The sequence below is a fragment of the Sus scrofa genome, chromosome 2 (genome assembly GCF_054392235.1).
Source record: "Sus scrofa isolate SSC_HxYL_T2T_F1_AM1 chromosome 2, Sscrofa_HxYL_maternal_Yorkshire_Landrace_v2.0, whole genome shotgun sequence".
Lineage (NCBI taxonomy): Eukaryota > Metazoa > Chordata > Mammalia > Artiodactyla > Suidae > Sus > Sus scrofa.
Window position 1 is genome coordinate 108779165 of NC_139384.1, and position 7099 is coordinate 108786263.

Consider the following 7099-nt stretch of genomic DNA (forward strand, 5'->3'; position numbering starts at 1 on the left):
TTCAGTCATACCAACATAGTTGTGGAGACTAAGGTCCTCTGTCCCCAGAGAACAGGTTGAGGTTGGAGATCTGAGCACAGAAGGAGAATCTCTCCCTGCCATCCTCAGCCTGTCCGTGTGCCTCCACCTGCATTTGTGCATCAGGTGCTTGGGGGGATATCCAAGAGCAGCTGCACCCACAGCACATGGAAGTTCCTAGGCCAGGGATCAAATCGGAGGCGCAGCTGCGACCTATGCCACAGCTGTGGCAACTCGGGATCCTTAACCCACTTCACAGGGCCTGGGTGGAACCCGACCTCAGCAGCAACCTGAGCCACTGCAAAGACAATGCCAGATCCTTAACCTGCTATGCCACAGCAGAAACTCCAGTAAAGACCCACTTCTGAGTGATGATCCTGGTCAGAACATTAGTGAAGAACCAAAATGATAAGCATATTCTTCTCCCCTCACATTACTTCTACATTGTAGCTGGAAATAAGGTCATTGTTTTCCTCATACAATTCCCACCTATATCCTCCCCACTGAGTGTTGAAATATGGATTATATAGTCAATCTGTATTTTTAGAAAATATTTTAATAAATACCCACTCCATTACTGCCTTCAGGGAAGTGGAGAGCAATTGGTGTCTTTCTACCTTTTAGAATTTTCACCAACAAAATAAACATATTTTTTTTCAGCATTGATGAGGTAGAAAGATACTCAACTATAAGTGTTTTCAATGCAGTATGTATTCTTGGCAAAAAAAAAAAAAAAACCCAAATGGGAACATTTTTTATGTCTGTGGGTGAATTATTTTGATATAGAGTTAATAGGCAAGATGGGATGAAACTTTTTGCTTTGTTCTCAGCTCAGAAGGTTTTGTGACATTATCCAACTCTTCCCTCTCCTTCCTCCTACACTCCCCCCCCAACCCCATAAACACAAAGTCCTAAAAACTTTAGGTAATCTGAAGTAGTTAATGGGGTTAACAAGTCCAAACCAATTATTCATGGTTGGTTTAAGAGTAATTTCTTTAATTTACACAGTGATCAGTTGCCTCATGACATTCAGACTAGTAGACTCTGCTTGTTAGTAGCTAGGAAACTCTATAAAGGAAGTTACTTACCTGGATATGAAAAGAACTTACGCAAGTAAGTATGACTAATGCTACACTCTACAGCTAAAGAAAAATGTATAGAACATATACTGGATTTTCATAATAGAGCATACAATAAAAGGAATAAATGAAAACCTTAAGAGCAAACAGTAAAAGGAATGAATCCCAGTCAGGTGGATAAATTTATTTTTAGAAGGGTTACAAGTAGATGTAGTGAGCAGGAATTAAGTAGGAATTGAACATGCCTTTGAGACAAGAAAAACTGAATTTCTTTTGCAATACAAATATTTAAGTCAAGGAATAAAAGACATAAGCACTGTAAAATACTCAACAAATTTGGAACACAAAAGATTTATGAAGAGGTAGGAAAATGATACAACTCTAGATTAATGTCTGCCTGTTACTCACAGGTGATCTTACTAAGAAACAGAATTACTCACTAAATGATTATTCTGAAAAGCTTTGCAAATGCCCAACAACGTTTTCTAAAACTCTGTTGAATTTAGCATGCCATGATTTCATGTAAGTAAACTCAGGTTCTGCTTTATTTCTGCAAAGAGAGTAGCTTATATTTTCTATTAAAACACAATTGCATATTTTTCCTGGTTTCACAGTACCATGCTTAAGACTATATGCTCCCATCTCATCCAACCAAAAGAACTTCACAGGCAAAGTTCATTGGCTTTTGTATTTTGCTCAAATACCATCTCAAGAATACAAGGTTGTCCATTTCGAATTAAAAGTTTCCTTCATTTTCCAGCATTTAAACTATCTGATATATTTTGCTCTCCTTGGGGAACATTCTTCCCAGGATTTAGATTGCAATAAATAACTCTGAGAGCACAGATTAGAAATTCTCTGAAGATGACAAGCCTTTTAACTTCAGTGATTTGTATTTCTCTTTGCATCCACATCTTCTCCTAAGCATGGTTGCTGAAGACTTAGACCTTCAGAGTGGAAAAATGCCAATTGGATATATAATAAATTTCACGCATTTCATCAACTTGATTCCAGTTGCCATATGGTACAATCTGTAGAAACCAAGACCCTATATGGTTTTTGGAATAAACAATCATTGCTTTCTGTTTTAGGACTAAACTGTGTAATGTGAAGCAGAGTGGGGAATTGCTCACATTCTGCCTCCTTCAAGGCAAAGTAAAAATTAAGCTCAACATGTCATCACATACTTACAAGTGACTTATGTGAGCATCCTTTATAAATAGATTTTGAGAGTGCCAAGGTTTCCAACGAAATAGGAAACCATTATAATGGTTTACCGTTTATCATTTTCATTATGGGAAAAACAGACCACTGATTCCCCTCAGGCAATAACTGACCCTTCAAGGACTGTAAAAGAATCATAGACAATGACCAAAGCTATTAAATTCATAACTGAATAGTTGGACTTTTTAAAATATGGCTTCTACAATGACCCACATGGTGGTACATACATATGCTGATGGCATGCCAAAAAGTACACATAATAAAAGATTTTATAAACTTCCTTTTGATGATGTTCATGAGTTATAGTTGGCACTTTTCCCTAATAACTCCAAAGCATCATTTCAAAGAGAATATCATTTGTTTTAAAGAAAAATGTAACAATGGAAAGATTAGAAATGTACACAGTACACAGGCCCTTCTCTGGTACAGATTTTTTTGGAGAGTGAAACAAATGTAGGAAGAAAGCTCTTGTGAAGTCACTTGTGAGAGAATATCGCTAGAGTATCTTAAAAGTATTAATGAATACATAAGACAACCTTCTTAAAACAAACCAAATTTATAGTTAACAAAGTTATACACAATAAAGTTCTACGTATTTATGCAAACCTCACATAAATGTAAAAATAGGTGTATATACTATATGTATGTAAGTATATAACATACATCATATATTACATTTATAATGTAGGTATATTTACATGCATATTCACAGACATACAAATGCACACATATGTATATAAAAAGCTAACAGTGATTAGAGATTTTCCTTTTCTTTTTGGTATATTTTTCTTTTTGTATCTTTTCAAGTTTTCTACAAAGACATGTGTTATCTTTGAAATCAGAAAAAAAAAGTACAGTTTGTTGGAAATTATTTTTAGCCCTGAATTTAGCGCAGGTGGTGTTTGACACCTCTTTTTTTTTTTTTTTTTTTTTCCTTGTGAAAAAACTATAGCTAGTGAGACAACTTTTTTTTTTTTTCTTTTTTTGGCCACACCTGTGGCATGGAAATTTCCTGGGCCAGGGATTGAACCTGTGCCACAGCAGTGACAAGTCCAGATCCTTAATCCACTGAGTCTAAAGACAATTTTTAGAGCAGTTTTAGGTTTACAATATCAGTAATTGAGAGGAAGGTACAGAGATTTCCCATATATCTGCTGCCCTGACACTTGGATAGTTTTCCCATTATCAGCATCACCCCCCAGAACGTACATTTGTTAGACTTGATGAACCCGCACTGACATATCATAATTATCCAGTACCAAAAATTTACCTTAGGGTTTCCTCCTGGTGTTGTAATATATATAACAATGTAATCCATCATTATTAAATCATACACAGTATTTTTACTGCCCTCAAAATCTTCTGTGCTCTACCTATTTCTCTCTCCCCACCCACCCTACCCCTGGCTAGTAAGATTTTTAGAGTCTGACCACTTCAAACACCCTGTTCCTGATAGAAAGTCATGCTTCAGAGAAGATATTGAGCGACCACAGTGACTGACTCAGAGTGACCACCCTGAGCCTCAGGACCACAGAAGCCATTAGGCACTAGAGTCTTGGGGATCTCTATTCAAAAACACTTAGACTTCCCTCTCAGCTAAGGAAGTCTCAAATTTGGGTGTGGAAAAGAAGGGGAAAAGAAAAGGGAAGCCCTAAGTCACAGAGAAAGGCTGTCAGTGGCAGTTTATAGAAGGACCAAAGGAGTGCTTTTATCCTAATCAGTGGTGCCACAATGTTAACATATTTTAAAAATTAATGACATCTAACTGATGGTCATACACTGAAGAGTGACCATTGCGGATTTTATGGCCGACTTGAGGATTTAGTCCATGTTTGAGGAAAAAAAAAATTGCTATGTTTCAAAGGAAATGTTAGCTTTAAATTTTTTACCCTTCAGATGTTTGGAAATTGCAAATAAGTATTCGAAATCTGATTACTAAATATTCCTTTTGTTGCATAGAAACTGACTTTTAAGACACTGTATTTAAGTACTAAAAAGCAAAAGGAAAACCTAGTCCTCTCCTGCCCCTTTCTCTGGACTCCCAGGCCCAGAATGCTTTATATGCAATTGCCCGCAATAAAAATCCCCTCCACATACAGTGTCCAACCTCACACACCCTCCACTCAGCAAGCTGAGAGCTTCCAGCCTCCTCTTTTTCTCTCCTTGGTATTTTGAAGTACATGTAGCATACTTCGGTATTTTTTTAAAAATCTTTTATATGTATTTAAGAACTTTATTGTTGTTCTTTGCTTTTCCCTATTTTATATTTTTAAATAAACTTAATATATTGTGTTTCATTTACAGTTGTATTCTTTTAATTATAATTGTCAAAAATATGTCAGTCTACTTTTATACAAATTGAAGTCCATTTAGAAGTGTCCTGCTCAGTTTTAGTATTAAATCAGAACATCCACAAAATGTTTTCTGTCTTGGGAGGCCCTCCATGCCCAGTGCTACCTCTTTTCTCCCGCTCCTCATCCCCTCCCTCCAATCCCAAATATTCTCTTTTGGAGCAATGTTTTCCTGTTTCTTTATTCTTTTACTGTGATGCTATCAAAGACAATATCATAACCAAAGAGATATGATATTAATCAGGATAATCAATGCTAGCTACTGTAAGAAACAAAGACCAGTTTTTAGTGGCTTAACATCATTTAGGTTTATTTCTTGTTTTGCAAAATCTAACATACCTCCCCTCCAAGAAGGGACTCAGGAGTCCCAGCTCCTTCTATCCTGTAGCATCATCTTTAAGATCCTCAGAATTCTTCATTTCCAACAGGGCAGCCTTGGAAAGAGAGAAAGCATGGAAATCTTCCTGAAATCTGTGTGATCAGAACTAGAAGTTCACTGACCAGGACGCAGTCACATGACCCTACCTGGGTACAAGAAGGGCTAGGAAATATGTTGAATTGTGTGCTATGAAGGAGCGGATCTAGGTAAACACCAAGAGCCTATACCATATAGAGATCCTCTCAATTCTTGCTATAATCATACCATCTCTGGTGACCAATCATTATCTAGGACATGTTTTAATGTCCACCCTGCTCTTAGCATCCCAACCACCCTGTGCCCCTCTCTATCTTATCTTTCTACCATTTTAACTCACCCAAAGCTACTCTTCCCACAATCCTCGTAAATTACTTCCTGACAACCCTCACCACTGCATTTGAAATTTCAGGCAGGAATCAAATGCTTCCAAAGTAATATCCTTGCCCCAGATTGTGTTCATCCCTTCAATGTCTGTAAAGAATAAAAAATGAGGGAAAAATAAGCCAGTAGAATCATCACCAGCCACCAGAGGAAACCATCAATACTAAGAGTAAGAACCAATAAAAGTGGCTATGATGAAAATGCTAGGGCAGATAGAAGCTGAAATAAGAACCTAGGGTTTTTCTTAAAAGACTAACATAATAATGTTTGATACTCTGATTTACAATCTTTCAGAATTCCCTGAGATGAAAAGGTAAATCATCGGTGCCAGAATAGAGCGCCTAGGGGTACATACTAGAGTTATGAAAGAAGTGTTCCACACAACAAGCTGCATGAGGAAACATCTTGCACTTTTCAGACCTGAGGTCAGTGACCCAAAGATGAGTCGAAATATTCCGAAAAACAATCTCTTACACCAGACGTCACTACTAAACCAGATATTTTTCTTCCCCGAAACAAAAGAAAAAAAAAAACTCCATGATGAAAAGACCTCACAGCTCTTCTGGAATTCAGAATCATCCAAGCACTGCTAGAAAAATAAATAGAGGGTGGTACTACTGGATTTTTTCCTGGTCTTTGCTTGTATCTATCAAATGAATCATATATGGCAAAATTAAAATGTTCCTATTTGACTTAATGATAATAATCAATTTTCTTTATAGGGCATGCTCTAGTTTTTCAAATTTGTCTTGGTTTATCATATTAACTTTATCTGTATCTCCTCAATAACCCATGGGAGTACAACAGTCCTTTTGACTTAAATTGACTTACAGTTCCTATTGAAACTTTTTTTAAATCAAAATTATTCTAAAGCTGTACACCAGGTCAGATTTTTCTTGGCTTAATAGGGCAATGGTAGGTATTATAATTAAAAGTGAAGCAACAACTTAGATCAGAATAAAAAATTTTCCCTGTCTCTTTCACTTACAGGAAATCATAGATTATTCTTTTCCAAAGGTTAAAAAAAAAAAACTAGTGTGAGTAATAAGACAAATTTTTATACAAATAACCAATAACATGAGCTAGACAGATGTTGTTTATAAATTCTTTCACTCGTGCCATTTCTCTGGGAAGTTATTCAATTTAGGAAAAAGAAAATCATTTAAAGTGCAAAAGAATAGATGCTTTGCCATTAGGACCTTATTATAATATGCAACAGACAAAGTTCAAGTCATTTTTAATGTTAAGTCTAAACTGTAAAATCATGAAGACTATTCTTTTGGTGGCAGAAAGATCCACCTGAAACCAGATTTAGTGATAAGGGGAAATTGAAAATTTGTTATAAAATCACAGGTCATATTTTGGCACTCTAATCTCTCTTCCTTCAGACTAGATTTCTGTGCTTCCTGGGTAGATGTGGAAGAAAATGTGGCTGACAGCATGTAACCAACCTATCCTCTGTTTAAGAGAGCACCTCAACGGAGACCCCATTCTTAATTTCTACAAAGGAATCTCAGGTCGTTCCAGTTTGAATCAGGTTTTCAACCTCTAATTCAATCAACTTTGGCAAGGGCTGGAGCATTTCATACAAATGAGGATTAAAGGCCCACTGTTGGTACAGCTCAAGG